The following is a 20,759-nucleotide window of genomic DNA, read 5'->3' on the forward strand; positions in this document are numbered from 1 at the left end:
TTTTATTTTTTAAATTTATTTTCAACATCAATACATTAAAAAAATTAAAAAATATTAAAAATATACATTAAAACAAATAAATTTTAATGAAAAACAGATTGGGAAGGTTTTCATACTCTTTAATACAGAAAAACTCCACCTAGGGATCATTAAATATTCTTGATGCAGTGTTGTTTCATCCATATAAAAATTGGAACAATTCATCAGAAACATCTAATAATTATTTATAAGGATTAAAAAAGTATTTACAAATATATATTAGAAGAGTTTATTTACAAGAATATTTTAAAGGTATAACTAAGATCACATATTAAATGATATGATCTTTTCATGTTAATTTCATTAAGAATAATATTTTCTTATTTGAAAATAAAGAATAAAAATTTAGAGGAGTAATATATAAACTGATGAAAAGATTGAGAATGTGAATTAGGTAAGGATTGTTATCGGATATTTTCAAAACTCAACAATATTTAAATATATTTTTTAATGTTTAGAAACATAAATACAAAATATAAAATTTTTATTAAAAAATAAAAATACTAATTTTACATGATGATTGAGGGCATTACAAGGATTATCATTTTCTAAAACTTAAACTGAATTTAACTCTAAAAACACACTCTGCTTTTCAAAAAATAAACATACATTTATATATAGTTAAGCACTCAGACTTGAATAAAATTAGAAATTGCTTGAATTCTAAAGTTGTTATAAATGATAATTGCTGTCCAAGACTTTTATTGCTAGGTGGAAGAGGGAAACATTGCATATAAAAATTATTAAAGTTTGTCAAAGAATCATCTCAACCTAATAGCTTCAACTGTTATGTGAGGTCTTAGGATATGATTTATATTATTCTCTAATACATTCCCTCAAGTGAAAGCCCTTTGAACTTGAAACTTGCACACGCCCACATTACCTTGTGCTTGGTTTTTATCAAATAAATGAGGATGGTGAGATTCAAACTCGTGACCGCTTGGTCATCAAGGCTTTGATACCATGTTAAAGAACCATCTCAATCCAATTGCTTAAGCTGTTAGGTGAGGTCCCATGATATGATTTATATTATTCTCTAACAAAGTTGATTTTGATGGTTGTCTGCCACATTAATATTATTGTTGTCTTATAAGGAAATGATTCTTAAAATTATTATTAAGGCCTTGTTGGTTTGTCAAGGTGAATGAAGAAATCACGAGTGATCTCATAAATGAATTTGAAACAAAATCTGGAACTTTATTGAGTAGTGTAAGATCTTCTACTTCATTAGAAAAACTTGAAATCAATGATAGGGCTTTCTAAAGTTTCTTTTTATATTATTTAGAACTTGAAGATGCATGCTAGCTTGAATTTTGCTTTTTGAAAAATGTATATTGGGAAGGAGATGAGGATGATGATGCTATTAGGGCTTGGGAAGACTGCATCCATGATTAAATTGCTTGAGAGTAGGTTTGGTCTATATTGAATTGTGACCACTATTTTACTTTGATATATCTCATGAGATCTGGGTAGCAACTAATTTCTTCATCTACATCATGCATTATTATGAAGTCCCAACATATGATTCAAGGGACCCCAAAGGTAGAGATGAAGTGTAAGGATGCATGAACATATTTTGAAACTTTTTTTAATGCAAATAGATCCAAGGTTTCTAAAATATTTTGAGGTAGACTTTCATATGTTAAAGAAAAGTATTGCCACCATTTGTTTGAAAACCATGTTGGAAAATTCTTGAACAACTTTTATCAAAATAAATAAACCAAGAATGATCATAATTTTTTAGGTAAAGAGTATTGAACCATGCTTGTTAATAGTCAAGAAAACTAAATCTGGAAGGTTGAAAGTTTTGAGAAAATCTCTTGGGTATAAGGATTTTGATTTCAATATTGATAAGTTAAGACCTTTAAAATCTTTATTTTGGAATATGCAATTCTAAAAGAATTATTTGTATTATGATTATGAGTTATCTCAAGTGAGTCAATGTCAATCAAGATAAATTTATTAAATTGTTTGGTCTTTTGTAATTTTTTTTTAGGGAAAATTGAAATTGATGAGGAAAAATACGAAGGATAATTTTATTAGGATCTTCATTATAAGATTTTTTTTATAAGGAAAATATACATATGATAATTCCTTGATTTATATGTGTTGACAAGTTTCTTTTGAGAAATTCTTGATGATATGTTTGAAATGAGTCTTTGTGTCGGGGTTTGCAAAGCTTGAAAAACGTTTGAAGGTGAGGTAGTATGACTAGGGAAATTTGACAGGATTGAAAACCCGTTGGTTGAGGTAAAAACTAGTCTTATGGAGGGAGGCTTGACTTGGGTTGAATTAACAGGACTTGGGTCTTAAAGGGATTATGATATATGACTCTTTAATTTTTTTTGATTAGTGTGCTCATCCTGAATCTGTAAAAATTTCCTGAAAAGAATTAGTGTCACCTTTGATAAATTCAATTTCAAAATCAAAGTTAGAAAGTATAGCTTGCTATTTAATAAAATTTTGTTTTGAGACAATATTTATATCTTTTTCAATGACATATTTCACTGATTGACAATTAATTCTTAAAAAGAATTTTTTTAAGAAATAAATCATCTTGAAAATACACTATGCATGAAACAATTGATAAAATCTTTTGAATAGCTTTTTCAATGACATATTTCATTGATTGACAATCAATTTTTAAAAGAAATATTTTAAGGAATATATTATCTTAAAAAGATGATATGCATAAAACAATTGATAAAATCTTGTTTTTAATGGTTGAGTATTTTGTTTGAGGACCCGACCATATACCAGAATGGTACCAAACAACCTGTTCATGATTTTAAACTTTCTGTTTGACGATCCCTCCATAACCTATATTTGAAGCATCAATTTCAATAATGAGGAAAGCCTTAGGATCTGGAATACCTAGATAAGAAAGACTTTTGATTAACTTTTGAGAGACTTGATGATTTCGGTCATTTGAGGACTCCAGACGAGAGGATTTTTCTTGAGCCTCTTATCAAAAGGTTAACAAATTGTTCTAAGATTTAGAAAAAAAATCTAAGACGTAATTAACATATCCAAGAAACCTTCTAAGTTGAGTCTTATCCTTTTATTTAATTAGGGGATTTATCAACAAACTCAATTGCTATGCTAATTGGAGTTATAGATCCTTGATAAATATTATATCCTAAAAATCTAATTCTTGTTTGATAAAATTTGATTTTCAAAGCTGAGACAACTAATTCATTTTGTTTAATCTAATTAATAATATACTCTTCAAAAATGCTTTAGTTGGTAGCCTATCAACTAAAAATAATTTATCAACTACTAATGAGTATAACTTAGTGAATGATTAGATCAATGAGATGGAAAACTTCACAAGTTTTTAACATTTAGTCCTAACATCATATTGAAATAACATTTGCACAAGTATATCATGTATGAAAATTCAATGTTCATATCTCATATCCATATACGACCTCAATAATAGCATATGTAGCATATGAGTAACCATAATTTCATGTAAAGTAAGCTTTTCTCTTTTCACATTTCACATATCATGTGCTATTATATCAACATAACATTTGAGCTAAATCACATCTTTTACTTTAATATAACAAATTATAATTCATTCTTTCATAAACATACTTTTAACTAGTAATTATCATGTGAAGTCTCCATTCGAAACTTAGGTTAGGATTCATATATGAATTCTGAAAACTCAGCAAACATTTAAGGGAATTTTTGATATAAAAAATTTAAAACAATATAATTTATTCATACTTATTAGTTTAATCACTCACTTTAATTAAGTTATAGTCCCTTTTCCATTACTTTATTTCTTTTCTTTTCTAACCTCACAAGTTTTCTTTGGTTTCCTTTCTAACAATTATATTGATTTTAAGCTCTAATACTCCATAATTTATTTTTAAAATACATGGTTTGCTAGTGTTGGTTTGTAGAATGGTGTCTAGATTTCTTTTAGGTTAAATGTTTTTTTGGAAAAGATGAGAAGGTATTATTGAAAATTTTGTAGGAGAGCACATTCCTCCCTTTCCATTGACACCTTACAGCATGACAATGCCAAAAAGTTGTCCTACTTCACTTATATGTGACTTACTCAAGAGTTTCATTATGAATTTTATAATATAAAAAATCTCTTTCATCCTAATTCCTCAAGGTAAAATGTTTTTTTGCCCATTCGATGATACTATCATAACTGACTTCAATCAATCTATAATCTGATTTGATGATAAATATTTATACAATGGTCGATAATTTGCTATGATTTGTGTACCCATCTCATAACGGTTCATCATAATCTTTCAAAAGTTAAAAAAACTAGTTGCATCTATATTTGGTTTTTCATCTACACGTGAATTGTTACATCCATCAACATACTCCTTTCTAACATGGTTTTATAAGGAACATATAGTTTTTATGTATATTGCTAGAACTAGATGTTGAGTCAATAGTCCTTTCTAACATGGTTTTTATAAGGAACATATATTTTTCTTTGTGCAAACCAACATAAGTATTTTCATACAATTTTTTTTTTTTAAAGATGCATCATCACAACATCTGACTGATGAAACTTTTTATTTTTACATTTTGTACATGGACATCTAATTTCATCTCCACTAATATTATTTAAATTTAAAAGTGTAAAATTAATAAAACCCTCAACTCTTTTACAATAATTTTTCATATACAAACCTTTGGGTGAATCTCGATACATCCAAGAACAATCATTCATTACTTAGGAAACTATATAAAATATTAATGACAACATTTATTAATAATATAACAATCAATTCAAAATTCAACTTTGATAATTAAAAATGAATTCAAAATCTAATAACCAATTATTATTTGTACAAAAAATTAATGTTGTATAAAAATATGAACTAAATAAATCTAATTAATAACAAGTAATTGGTTCCCAACTAAATATCTATCATTTATTTAATTTAAACTTATTCAATCTAAACTGATATCATTTAATTATTATCAATTCCATAAAAAAAATCAAAATTTTCAAAATCTTTAACTTAACAATAAAATTAACAAAATATGTTCGGTACCCATTAAATAACCCATCATTTCTTCTAATATAATACACCTAAGTTATAAAATCAAACTCAGTTTGATCAAATTACAAACAAATTCATTTTTTCACAAATCCTAAACAAATTATAACATCCAAATTATACTTTAATACAACAAAATTCTCTATGAAATGGTTGTAAAACACTTAAATGTACGGGAAAACTATAAATACTACATAAAGATATTACTTGGTATAGAAAATATTTAGAAAAAAATAAATCAAGATAGTGATGCTGACACTCCCGAGTGTTGGGGTGGCCGAATTTATGAGGATGGGGCTTAGATTTATGAAAACATACGGGGGGTTGCTATTTTGATTTGCGGTTAAAGAAAAAAAGGAAAAAGAAAAAAGAGGATGAAGTTTCTGTCGGTTATAACAGCTTTAAATCTGTCAACGAAATTTTCGATGAAAATTGAAGACAAAATATTTTTGTTAGTAAGTCCATTGACAAATTATGACAAGCCAAATACCGATGGAATCACCGACATAATATTTATTTATTTTTTAATTATTTTTATTATGTTGGCATAATTACCCGGGGAACATATTCCGTCACTAATTACATTGAAAATTTCCGACGGATATTTTCCATCTCTATTGTCATCAAATATTATCAACGTAATATTTTTAATCAGTAATTTCATTGTTATTTGATAATTTTTTAGAAGTGATATATTAGTTTTTTTTAACCCTTAAAGGTGTCAAAATACATAAAAAGTAACAAAATTATAAAAAAATCGATGCCTCAATGATAATATTAATTTTTCTATTAAAACTTATTAAATTACAACTCATAGTTTTTTTAAAAGTATTTATATAATTAAAAATCAAAACTTAAACTTACACTAAAATTAATTTTTAAAAAAATTTCTTCATTTCTGATGGCTTAAAATTTTAAATAATTTCTCAATATTAATTAATTTTGTAATTATTTATCAATTCAATATGAATAGTTTAAAATTTATTTGGGTTTTATTAAAAATTACATGTGGGATTCAATTTGAAATAGATCTTAATATTACATATTTAGAAATTAATTATTCATCAATCTCATAATTGTGATTCAAAAAATATTTTAACCTAGTCAAATTTAGAGTGCATATTTATCCTCTAATATGAAGCTTATAATTTATTTATTTGTCAACTTAATGTGCAATTGTTTTTTTTTCTTACAATGTAATCAATAATTTTTTAATTTAGTTTTAATTCATTTAAAGTTAATTAAATATAAAAACATAATTTATGAGTAGACTCATGTAAGTCTTTTTCCATTCCATTCCATTATGTTTTATTTTTATTACATTATATATATTATATCAAACATGTCATTGTTCACTAATTGTGGGTGTCATCATCCTTAGGAAAAGGCCTGCAAATTTTAGGTTTTGTTTGATAGAATTTGTTCTGGTCGAACTTACTCTGGTGGTTCCTTTTGTAGTCTTATTGAAACAAGCGACACAAGATTTTGTTATTTTATTTCATTTTTTCATGAAACCTGTTATTTTCTTGACGAATATAATTAATCTCAGTTCTTAAGAAAAACAAAAAACTAAGAAACTCAATTTTTGGAGGAAAATAACCTACAAAAATACAGTTATATATACATGGAGAGGTGTGAGGCCCCTTATTTGATGGTCAAAGTAAGAAAATAACCTCTCTCGTAGTAGCTCTCTCACTTTGGTTAAGTGCCTGACACCCTCATTTCTGCTACACAGTCCCCTGCGTAACTCTCTCTCGCTCTCTCTCTCGATTTATTAAGATCTGGAGTCGCTTTCCTGCTTGACTTTTATGACGAAAATGACCCATCATTTCCCATGAATAAACATCAACGTCTCTTCCTTTTTTTGTGCAAGTCTCCATTTTTTCTTCCTTGTTTTCCTATAAAAATCAAGGCATTGACGAGGGAATTATAGTTTTTGAGACACAAACAAAAATGACCCATCATTTTTCCTACGAATAAAAATCAACTTCTCTCGAGTTTTCTGTGCCGTTCTCCCTTTTGCAGTGGACTGAGAGTTATAGTAATATATAGATACATGGGAGAATTAGATTTCCCTAGAGCATCATGTTAACATCAGATTTAGGGTTTCGGTTCTTATGGAGTACAGCAGTGAAGTTACTTTTCGAAACACAAACACACACACACACGCAGTCCCTGATAATTAGATCATGTATTTATCTTCTCTCTACTTTTTCTGCTGAGCAAAACCTTTTTCCTGTGATTTTCCCGTGGATTCCATGGTAAGTTCCTACTTTCTTTACATGGTCTTGATGTAGTCAATCATATAACGGATAGTGCTCGATCTGTTCTCTCTTCTATTTAGTTTCCTGGTATATGTTTTCAGTATTATTCTAGGCTGATGAACAGAGCTGATTTAACTTCTATAGTGATTCATCACTTGCATTCTTCTTTTTCTTTGTCTTTTCTTTTTGGTGTTAATGTCATTTGCCTATTTTAAGAACAAAAATGATGGTAATGTTTTGAGTTTCTTTTTTCTTTTTCCCTGCTATGATAGATTTACTTTTCTACTACAAATTCTATGCACTTATATATATAAAAATTATAAATATATATGTTTTTGTTAGTCTTTCGCCAAACTCGATTCTTTTATGTAATAATGGGATGACTTAAGATCAGGGTTTCATGGGACATTTCTCTTATTGTAGGTTTTGTAGATGTTTGAAATCTCTTTTCATTTAAACAGGAATGACAAAACTAGAAGGCCCCTGTGGGTGGTTTTGCAAGGCTGCTAGATGGGGAATATTGTCCAAAACCACTCTACTGTTAGCTTTGTTAAGTAGTTGCTTTCCGTTTTATCTGTACACTGTTGACAGTGATATGGCCCGTAATCCAGATACGTGAACCTTTCTTAATTACATTGTATTTATTATTATCAATGTCTTTTTCTTTCGTGATATAGCATGTCACATTCTTTGATAATGCTGATTTAATGGCTAGATTGTCTAGAGCTTGATATGAAAGTTGCTAGCAGCTAAACTTTGCCCCTTGTACTTGCCTTCTTCATTAACAAGTCGCCAGTCACATCCACCCAGTATACCTAGGTGTGTCTTATTATATATCTTGATGAACCGTGCCGATCACTTCCTAAAAGCACATACTGTGCTATTTAATGCGTGAATTTGAAGTGGGGTGCGTGTGCTAGCTAGAAGTTTATACTGTAGTGGTCCGTATTACTTAGTTGTGAGAGAATTAATCGTGGGAGAGAGCTTCTTTCAGCCCACTCGTGGATAGGACAAAGGGGTTGAACTAGCTGCCGACTCATTCATTCAAGCACTAGTAGAAAAAAAGGCGAACGGTGTTTCTTTTGCTACTGTGATTGTGTGAATGATGCGGGAGATAATTTTCCATCCTCTCCTTTTCTGTGCTTGGACTGAAGGGAGCTCCTTCCTTCTCTTGCTTTCATTCATTGAAGAAACAGTCTAATACTGTTTGTTCGCTGGTTAAATTTCTACTTTTTTACCATCACCATCATCTGCCAGCTGATACTTTGGCTTGTACTGTTCTGTCATATCATGATCAACTAATTAATGTTCTTAATTTTCTTGTTATAAATCTCTTCCACTATTAGTACTGTCATCCTGCCAATACGTAGAAAGAATTGTACATTTTCTTACACATAACTGTTTAATGCTAATTACCCACTGGCATACCTGTTTTACTTTGCAGGGAAACAACACATGTTGAACTGGTAGCCAACCAGTCGATTTACTATTCAATTTCCTTGAAGAGAAAAACACCCCTCCTCCTCACTATTTTGGGCAGACAAAGAGGCATTCTCTCTGAATTTTCCATGTCAAATGAATTTATAAGATCATTTGTTACTTGTCTTCCCTTTTCTCCTTAATTTGTGACTTTTTTTGGAATTGTTTTTGGACAATATTGAGACTTCCTTTGGATAATTTAAATTCTGGCTAGCAACATATGATATGGTCTCCCAGATGTCAAAACCTGGAACTGTTTGAATTAATCTTCGCCTATGCTCCCTCTTTCGTTTCTTGGTTAGAAAGTACTTCGCAAGTTCGCATTGTTTCTCTTTGTCAGTTCAATTATCTCTTCATCCCAGGTTTATGAAATAATGGATTTATTTTTCTTATTTTCATTTCATAATCCACACAGGAAAAGTAAATGAAACTGGCCTAGTTGAGTGACTTATAGGGATGTTTATATATATATATATATATATATATATATATATATATATATATATATATATATATATATAGACACACACACACAATAGGTAGATGTTCTTCCTACGCAGCAGGAGGTTGGCCTAGTTGAGTGACTTATAGGGATGTTTATATATATATACACACACACACACACAATAGGTAGATGTTCTTCCTACGCAGCAGGAGGTTGAGTTAATTTTTTTTAACATAGAAAATTATATTTTTGTGACACATCAATGTTTTTAAACAAGCCAAAAAAATTTAAGACTTAAATAATTTACTTGACTGAATTTAATAAGTTTAGTTAATTTAATAATATGATTAAAAAAATATTGATAGGAAATTAAGTGAATTTGTTTTTTACAATAATTAACTATAAAAAATAAGCTGTCAATATTATACTCGGGAGGAGAAAAAAGAAAAACTCGTTGAAGGCTTGTAGTTACTCCACCATGGACACCATTCCTTTGTTAGAAAGAGCTTAACGAGACAATTATATTGTCATTGCAAAAGGTTGCATAATGACATCAAAAGAGACCACATGAGCCGTCATAGCAATAATTCGGAAAGCAAACCAAATAAAATATCATAGATCCAAGTTAATCTTTCAAACTCGTAACTCGTGAAACCCTACACTCAAGGTTAATCAGGAAGCTCAATATCTAATCAATTTAATGTTGAAAGATGAAATAAAAAAATATTAGTCTAAAAAAATTTTCAAAGTAAAAAAAAAGAAATCGAAAGAATGAGAATTAAATCTGATAGAAAAAAAACTGAAGGAAGGAGGATGAAATCTTTTAAAAAAATTCAATTTATAATTTATCTCATATAAAGCAAATAACAAGAAAAAGAAGGAGGACCACATATGATAGATGAAAAAAATTAGAGGATGAAATTAAAAAACTCTAATTTTATAAATTATTCCAAATAAAGCAAATAGCAACCAAAAGAATGAGGACCAAATATGATAGACAAAATTAAAATTGAAGGATGAAATTGAAAAAAAATTGATTTTATAAAATATTTCAAATAAAACAAATAATAATAAAAAGAACAGGGACCAAATTTGAAAGAAAAACAAATTGAATGACTTCTTTGAAAAATTAAAGTGTTAGACACATATATTAACGAGGAGAGAAAAAAGAATTCGATGCCAAACTAAAGGTCCGTTGGCTACATGCGCTGCTTGGGAAGCCACCGTTTGGTAGCTGGATAACGCTGCACACGTGCTGCTTGAATGATGTTATTGCCTCTCATACGCTAGCGCGTGTATTGCACGCGTCAATCATATTTTTTTTTAAATAATAATAATAATAATTTATATTTAATAAAATACCAAATTGCTTTTTAGTCTACTTGATTATAACAAAAAAGCCATGTTAAAAATACAAAAAAATCCCCAAACATCATTTTAATAATTTATGTTTTTAAGGATAGTTGAGTCATTTTATAATGCTAAAAATTATAAAAAAAATTTATTTATTCAAATCAATGAATAATGAATCATGTGGAAAAGAATGTTTACCTCCTTCTACAAATAAATTATTTGATTTTATTCGAGAATTAAAAAATAATCATTTCATGTAACCATAAAAATAAAAAGAAACTTTTTACTGATTTTTTTTTGAACATCACGTCCCTCTTGATTTTCTAATTAAGAGCACCATTAGGGTACAAGCTCACCTTTTTGCCTTAATAAAAGGGAGATTGGTGGGTGTTTCAAGTCAAGATATAGCTCACATGAATTAAAAGATGCCTTCAAATTTTTATCTTGCTGTTCTTAGAGGGGGAAAGTACAGTTGCCATCACTTATCTATTCATTTGAAACTGTGCTATGAGGTCCATTTACCATTATCGAAACCTTAGCTTCCACTTTATAGCACATATTTTAATATATATGCCTTTCTTTCCTTGTAACCATGCTTGAACAATATGTCTAGGGTTTGCTTTCTTGGAAATAGACATGCTGGGCGCTAATATTTTTATGCTGGTGGCTGGTTTCCAATGCTGGAGAGATCGTGCGGTGAGTGTTGAAACCTGTGACATCTTTTGCCAAATATGGACGAGGCTACAGCTCCCTAGACTAGCCTTCTTCCTGTTATGGAAATTCAAACTTTTCTCTTGGCACAGAATCATGTTTCTTTCTGGAGCTCTTCAAGGCTTGGTGCCCATTGACGTTGCATGCAGACTGCAATGTGGTCCTCGATCGTCTCTCTTCATGGAGGAGGGTTATCATCACAAGACATTTGCGGCCAGATTTGGGCACAGGATATCGGATCACTTCTATATATATTTGTTTTTGGTAATTATGGATGTTTGATCAACTTACATGCACCACGACTAATCTTCCGATGTTCTGAAATATTAATTTAATGACCATGTAAGCTTTCAGTGATCCTAAAATTTGTGACACTCGAACTGATAACCTTTAGGGAGTAAACTCATGCCTGATCAGTTGAGCTATATTTCTCAAGGTTGGATCGTTTCTATACTTGATTTAAAGACTTATTGTTTCTTCATAAATTAAAGAGGATAATGAAATATATAGACTAAGAAAGTTTTGTGATTGAGAGATTTTTTATAAGATCCTACCACTAATTTATTATGCTTATTTGGTCTTGTTTATAACGAATTATTTATTTTCTTGATCCATTCATATATTATAAATTATTATGAATGAGGATTTTCTAGCAAGGAATTGAATTCTATATTAATTTTTTATTTATATCTTGTAAGACAAGTAGATTTAGGTCAAAGAGTCTTGTTTGTTGTAATTCCTTGTCCTATTCCAAAGAATCTCAATACAAGTTTTGTTTCTAAAGCCTTTTGCTTTGCAATTTATCTTTTAATCTTGTCAATAAAATTTTTATAATTTTATTATTTTCAGCTTTATACTCTATATTTACATGTAAGTATTAATTTAAACTTGTTTGTTTGATGCTTAATATAAATTAAATGAAAATATTTATATTAATAATTAACACATGTATTTTTGCTAAAATACTATATTTGCATGTAAGAATTTTCATTGCTAAGTACTAATGGCGAAAACACGCATGTGAAAGTCTAGGTTTTTTCAAAGAGTTGGTTCAAACCCTTTCTGTTTTTCTTCATGAATAATTAACAAGGGATATTGGCAGTTTCAAATTTGAATCTGTCAAGAGATAAGATGTTATGCAACCATGGCTTTTTTGCATGGGGTTTAAGGTTGACTTTTACACCATTTGAAAACGCGGTGCAAACAATCACATATTTGCGTTTTGTTTTGTAACATAACAAAAAACAAGAAACAAATCCTTGCATTTATTTTAAAGTTCATGTATGTCTTGTTAATTATTGATATCATTTTAGCATTTTCATTTCTATATCCTTGTTTTTAATATAAAAAGAAAAATAAAAATATTTGTCATATCGCATGCATTTTTTTTTCTATAGTTTGTTTATAAAACCTATTCAAGCTTGACCCACATTAAAATGTGTTTGAAAGGATGGAATTCCAAAATCCTTTTAATTTTTTTTCCTTTTATTACATTGCATTGAAAATAAATATTTTGTTGCTCCCTCATAGTTTTTTAGAAAAATAGACTCATGACAAGCTATTATCTTAAATTTTAAGGAGTAACACCTTGGTCCATTTTATGTTTGAAACATATCTTCTTTTCAAAATTTCAAGCTTTTTGGTTTAATATTCATTAATGACACTTGAGTGTTAATCGAGAGTATTAATTTTCTTAGTAAGTTCAAAGCATTCATGTCACTAAATCCTACCTTTAACTAGATCAACTCATAATGATTACTGCTTGGATATTTAGAACTAAGACATTAAGTTCTCATTAAATAAAAATTACGAGTGAACCTTGGTGCTATAAAATAAATAAACCTGAATAAGTTATTATCCATGGGTCATTATTACATAAACAAAACATTTAGCGATAACTCCTTTTAAGATATAGGTTGGATTCAATGAGCCCAACATCGACTCATCTAATTATTCATAAACATGGTTTGATAGGCTATTAACGGTCACAAGTTGTGATCAAATAGTAAATGGTTATAGATATGTCAATTCACTATGCTTGAACCCATTTGTCCACCCAGAGTTTAATTCATAGCAATAGACTTGCTATCACCCATATAGATGACCATTAGGCATAACAGACCATTAGAATTAAAAGATAAGTTAGGAATGCAACTTACTTCAAATAAGATGTTTTAAGGTGATAATATCTTTTTTTGTAGCATAACACTACAAGATTTAACAGTTTTACCGACGGAATTTTTCCGTCGGTGTAAGACACATATTCCATCGGTAATTATATTACCGACGGAATCAAAGACGGAAATGATCCGTCGGTGAATCGTTCGTCGGTAATGTTTTGTCCGTCGGTAAATCCGTTGGTAATATAATTACCGACGGATTTACTGACGGAACAGACGCGTCGGTAATAATTTTTTTATTACCAACGGAATTACCGACGGATTTACCGACGGAATTACCGACTGAAATTACGTCGGTACTTCCGTCGGTAATTATTGAAAAACATTTTAAAAAAAATTCATTTTATAAAATTATAAAATAATTAAATTAACATAAATTAACACTGTATAATATATACTCAAAATGCTTGGAAAAAAGAATAAGAAAATCAATTCAAACAAATTTGCAACAAATAAATAAAATAAAAAAATAAATTCAACTAAAAAATTAATTCATATGAAAAAAATGAAGTTGCAATTGCTAAAAATTTAAAAATCCTATAAATAAATCTACTAAAAATTGATCTCATATGAAAAAAAAATCTCACAACAACATTTATACAATTATTAAGAACAAAAACAATTAAAAATAAAATAAAACACAAATATAGTGAAAAAAATCATGAAAAAAGAAGAAAAAAGAAAAATCTTACCTTAATGTAGTTACAAGTGAAGCTAAGGAGAGAAAAAAAATTTCATTAAGCATATTAATTAAAAAAAAAACTAAGAGGATAAAAGAAGAAAGAAGAAGAAGACATACCCAAGCATGGAGGAAAAGAGAAGGAGATGAGGAGAGAAAAGAAGAGAAAGAAATAGATAAGAAACGATGTTTTTTACATAAAGTGAAGAAGAAGAAGAAGACATACCTTAATGATGTTTTTTACATATAGTGAAGAAGAAGAAGTAGAAGAACAAGAAGAAGTAGAAGAACAAGAAGAAGAAGAAGAAGAATAAGAAACGACTCTGTCTCTTGTGAAATAAGGGCATTCAGGCTTTTTATTGGGACGATTTACCGACGGATTTACCGACGGATAATTAAATATTAATATTTTTTAATTATTCCGTCGGTAATTTCATCGGTAATATTTAATTTAAATTTTCAATTTCGTAAAATTTTTTCAGAAATCGCCAAAAAATTTCCGATGATTTTTCAATCCGTCGGTGATTCCGTCTGTAATATTTAAATGAAAATTTTAAATTAATTGAATTTTTTCAGAAAACCACCAAATAACACCGACGACTTTTCAATCCGTCGGTGATTTACTCTCTGGAAAATACCGACGGAATTTTCCGTCGGTGATTCCCTTTGTAATTAACATGATGAACAATGTTCACAATTTACCAACAAATTTACCGACGGAATTACCGACGGAATTTGTTTCGTCGGTAATTCCGTTGGTAAAAATGACACGTCATCATTTTTTTTTGCTTTGTTTTAATTTTGTTTCCCACAGTAATTCCCTCGGTATATACCGAGGGAATATTTCCGTCGGTAAAATCCCTCGGAAATTTACCGACGGAAATATTCCCTCGGTATTTCCGTTTGTATTTATCAATTTTCTGGTAGTGTAATAAGTTCATTTTCTTAGATCTTTGAAGACCAGTTAGGATTTCTAATGATTATAATACTAGGTGACAACTTTGTTTTATCCCATTTTCAAGTCAAACATATTTTATGAGTTCGTCACGATGTCAGGTGTGACAAATTTCATCTGCCCACGTTATGTTTGTATGATTTTAAGCCTAATAATTTGTTTTAGTTTGTGTGCTACATGATATTCGTGATGTCAAAAAATACCTCGACTTATGTTTGGTTTTGTAAAATAGAATTTTATTTTATGTTAGGAAAAAAAATTGAAATAACATAGACCAAATTTAACATAGAAACCAAACAACAACCTTTTTTTCATTTTTACTTTTCATGATGTGCAGAAAATGACAGTTTGGTCCCTAAAATTATTTTTACTTTTTTTTATATATTTTTAGTCTCCATTTTTTGAGGTATCACATTTCAATCCTAAACTTTAATTTTTCATTTCAATCCTTGAAATTTGAGAGTCGTGAGAGAGTTGTCAAAAAATAAGAAAGGAGAGAGAAAGTAGTTGGTCAATCATAATTCACCAACCTAAAAGACTAATCTTAGTGTTAATGGGTTCTTGTTAGAGATAAAGGGTTTAGTGGAGGTGGTGTTTTTCTTTGAACATGTCATAAGAATAGATCGACACCTATAAAAACATATTTTTTTGTTGTATTTTATTTTTTAGAGTGATTATAGGTTTTTAGAGGTTTTAAATGGGTTTATTGAGGTTTGTAAAATATTATTTTGGGTGTTTTTAGGTTAAAATAAATTGAAAATCAATTTTTTAGGGTCTAAAAACTTGATTTCTGACTTTCCAACCACTAAAGATGGTAAAAAAATCAACTAGAAGATGACGCTTAACCTGCTTAATTTTTTTTTTTAATTTAGTTGGTCACTTGTTTTTTTAGAGTCATTATATGTTTTAAATGAATTTATTGAGGTTTGTAAAATAAGTTTTTGGGTGTTTTCAAATGAAAACAAATTTGAGTCCCAAAACTTGAGTCCTGACTTTCCAGTTACTAGAGTGACAAAAAAAGTCAACTAGAAGACGTTGCATCGTCTGCCTAAGCAAGCAACGCTTCGTTTGCTATTTTAAAAAAATAAAATTAAAAGGCAAGTTGTTATCTATCTATTTAAAAAAAAATCATATATACGCATAGGGCCAACGTGTTTTTTTGGGGTCAGGCATGCTTGGCCTTTTTCTAGATATCTCTTTAGTTTTTTTTTTCTTTTTTAGAAAACAATTTTTTAAAATATCTCTTTAAATTAATTTATTAAAATAACATTTAAATGATTATCTAATTATGTCATTATTTTTAAAAATATTTGGGCTCTTTTATAATGATATTATCGATTGCTTTTTGAATAATTATGTATTATCCTAATATGCATAGTTTTTAAAATAACTTTCTTATTAGAATTTAATGAGAATAATATATCTATTTTTAATTTTTTATTATAAGTTTTGTATATTATTCTTTCAAATTTATTGTCCTTAAATCTTTTCATACATGTGTAAAAATAATTGATTTATGATTTTTTTTATTGAAAGTTGCTTTCATGATCATTATAAGTTTTTACCTAAAAAACAATACTTCTCATAAAAAATAATTTTTTTGGTTAAAATAAAAAAGAAATGCATGAATAAGAAAATTAGGCTTCTAATTAAAAGTATGTGTTTTTTTTCCTTTTCAATTCAAATCAATATAGTTTTTTAGAATATTGTTTTCTTATTTTTGTTGCTTTTTTATTCAATGAACTATGATTTTAATAAAAAGAAATCATCTTGTTGTCAAAAGAAAAAAAATTCATGAAAAATTGTTTTTTTTTTAAGAAGAACACATTTTCCTCCATAATTTTTATTCATTGTCTTTCCTATGAATATATATTTTTATTGTTGTCAATTAAATAAAAAAAAAATTCCAAAAAATTATCCAAAACAATGCCCGGACAATATCACTAGATTTTCCTAAAGAATAAGTACAATTTGAAATAATTTTATTCTAGATTATGTTGCTTCTTCAATATGCAACCAGAAAGTTCATGGCAACCTTTTTCAATTTTCTATAATTTAGCTTGTCTTTTCTAAAAATTCGGTCCTTGATTTTTTTTCTTTGAATGTTTGAATTTGATACCTAAAAACTTAAATCTTGGAATTCTCCACAATTACTCATAATTAATTTAAAGATGTTTATTTTGGATGTAAAATATCATTTTTGTTAATTTGTTTTTAAAATTAAGCTAAACCTCATATATTTTGAGCATGCTAAAACTTTCTTTCTATACTTTGAAAAATTATATGTTACATATCGAGTCAACTTCAGTAGGTTGGCCATGATTTTGTTTTTTAATTTTTTCCAAATTGACATTGATTTGGACAATTTTTTTTTAAAACTATAACATTTTTTTTTAGACAATTTTTTTTTTAATCAAGTCTAGTTTTCACTTGATAACCCAAGTTTGCTTGGATAGAAATTAAACCTAGTCTGGTCTAGTATCTAGGTGGTTAGGTTTCCAGATTAATTTGCCTAGCCAAGTCAGTTTTCAAATAGTGCTCTAGACTCTGTTTATATTTGGATTGGATTTTTCTTTTTGATATTTTTGTTGGATAATTATATTAAGATGCAATCTTTCAAGCCAAATTATACTGACAAATAAAAAAGTTGAGAGTCAGTTTAATTATTCATATAAATAGTAAATCATGTTAATATCTTTTTTTGTCATTTTGAATCAAGTTTGTGACTCAGGTTAGCGTGCAATGCAATTTGGTGTTGCAAATTTGATTTTAGAGGACGACTCCATTTTCTTTAAAACAAACACAAATAACATGTTGTCTGTATTTATTTTTGAACAAAAAAAAGGCAGATGACTTGTCATTCGTGTAACATCCTGATATTTTATATGCTATTAAAGACAATATTTTCACATGACATCCATGAAATTGAGGCTAAATATGTTTTTGGAAGAAAAATTCTCTTTTCAAATAAATCCAATTCATTTACATAATATCATTTATATTGAAAATCCTATTTATATTAACATGTTTCATGCTCATTTTAAATGATAACTCCAAAATGTTTCTTTTCTACCTTATTATAAATCATTCATTTTCATTTTCAATAATTAATCTATCTAAAATCTTCTCCTCTATTTCCTGCATGAAACCACATCACAAATAACTTTCACATGATAACCGGCCATGTTTGTTTCCCGGAATTCATTTTCCGGGAAACCACTTTCCAAACTTTCCTGTGTTTGTTTACCATTAGAAAAGTTGGTCAACGGAAAACACTTTCCGGTCAACGGAAAACACTTTCCAGTCAAAGAAAAATTTGGTTTGGTTTCCAGGAAAATGTTTTCCCTTTTGGCTGTGTTTGTTTTCCGGAAAGTGGTTTCCGGGAAATCACTTTCCAAACTTTCCTGTGTTTGTTTGCCATTAGAAAAGTTGGTCAACGGAAAACACTTTCCAGTCAAAGGAAAATTTGGCTTGATTTTCAGGAAAGTGTTTTCCTGGAAAATTTGGGCGGAAAACACTTTCCGGAAGTTGTGAAAAATTTAGAAATGTTATTATTTGCTGATTATATCAAATTTGATCCTCAAACTTTTGATTGCTATATATAATTTGTTTTGAATATTTATTTTTCAATTCCATCTCTTAAAATTTAATTTTTATATTAATTTTGGTCCTTATTTTTGTAATTGCTATTTGCTTTTTTCTTATCATTTTTTTATTGAAATTTTTTATCTATCAAATTTGGTCCCTATTTTTTTTATTGTTACTTATTTTATTTGAAATAATTTATGAAATGTTAATTATTATTATTTTAATTTATTCACCTTTCATTTTTTTAATTTTTTAGATTTGATCTCTATTATTTTGATTATTATTTATTTTATTTGAGATAATTTATGAAATTATATTTTTTTTCAATTTCATTCTCATTCAACTTTTTAATTTGTAAGATTTTTTTCTCATAATTTTAATAAACTTGAGAAAAATAAAACATTAATAAGTTATTTTCCAGCTCATTTTCCATGACATAACCAAACACTGGAAACTGTTTTCCAACTTATTTTCCATTACACTACCAAACATCGGAAAATACTTTCCCGGATTTCACTTTCTCGGAATTCACTTTCCCCGGAATTCACTTTCCAAAAAGAAACTACTTTCCAGCAAACAAATGGGGCCTTAAGCATTCCACCAATTCATTTATTCATCTATTATATCATTTCACATCACATTGCATAACCATTTCATAACATGTCCATATATCATGATCTTGCAATATACACATCATATTCTATAATGCTAAAAGTAAGGTTATAAAATTAAATACATAACAAAATGAAGTTATTAAACATTTATGAACTATGTAATTTACATAGAATTATACACATAATAAGACTATACAACAATAACATCTAGATTAACATTGTCCTACTATATATGATGGACATACTATATATGATGAACATGCATGAATAAAATATTATAAGAGACATTAGTTAATTTTATAATATGTGTATATATTCCTGAAAAGAGAGAAAATATCAACATGTTTATAATAGTTTTGACATCAATTTCCCAAACATAATTAAATTTATTTTAATAACAACATTACGGATTTCACATATCAATATCAATGTTTTCTTTTGCATATATATTGAAACAAGTCATTATTCATACATCTAACTTTAACATAATCTCATTAGTAATAACTTCCACCCAACTAATCCATTATGAATCATAATAATCACCTTAGTCATCATTCATGTAGTCGTTTAAGTAAAAATCCATAACCTTAGTCCTATTTATATGACTAAATGACGACTAAGTCTATAGTTTCATAACCTTAGTCTCATTTACATAGTTGACTAATTAAATAGCTCCATAACCTTAATCCCATTTATAAGGCCAACTAAGTAAATGGTTTCATTACCTTAGTCTTGTTTACTCAACCCACTAAGTAAATGGTTCTAAATTGCATGCATATTTCTTTCCACTGTATATACTATTGCCATAAATACATTTCCCAAAGCCAATATTTTTTAAATTGTATGCATAATTTTTTTTTCCATTGTATATATTATTTGACACGATACATTTACCAATCTTGTTTTTATATAAGATATTCAAACCTCCCAATCCTTTAATATTTTTATTTCTTTTCCAAATTTCTCAACTTACACATTAATTATTCGGTCAATATAAACATATCATCAATATGCACACCTATTATTTTCCAAGCTTCTTAATATATTCCATCACAACAAGCAACATTACTTATACTCACACAATATTTTAATATTCAAACATACATTCCAATGTATCTCAAATTATCTCAACATGCATTCAAATCAACAAAACCATTTAAATTACTAAATCTTAAAACCTTCCCATTGACTTAGCCACATTTAACATCACAAAAGTATCCAACATCTAGTTCATAACTTTCTGTAAAACATACATTACATGCACAATACTTATATCTAAACAAAACTCTTTTTCTAAAAACATAATTATTCATTAAAATATATTAATAAACATATAATGTCATACAATTCAACTAATTTTCAAAATCAAGCCTATAATCAACTTAACAATATCTTATAATTTTAGCAAAA

General features: G+C 28.2%; 1 long non-coding RNA gene across 1 annotated transcript; it reads left to right on the plus strand.

The window, feature by feature from the left end:
- Positions 1-6,792: 6,792 nt before the first annotated feature.
- On the plus strand, positions 6,793-9,090 carry LOC112325290 (uncharacterized). Its single transcript, XR_002979343.2, has 2 exons — positions 6,793-7,342; positions 7,807-9,090. It is a non-coding gene; the product is annotated as an uncharacterized LOC112325290 (long non-coding RNA).
- Positions 9,091-20,759: the final 11,669 nt, after the last annotated feature.

Source organism: Populus trichocarpa, chromosome 19 (assembly GCF_000002775.5).
Source record: "Populus trichocarpa isolate Nisqually-1 chromosome 19, P.trichocarpa_v4.1, whole genome shotgun sequence".
Classification (NCBI taxonomy): Eukaryota; Viridiplantae; Streptophyta; class Magnoliopsida; order Malpighiales; family Salicaceae; genus Populus; species Populus trichocarpa.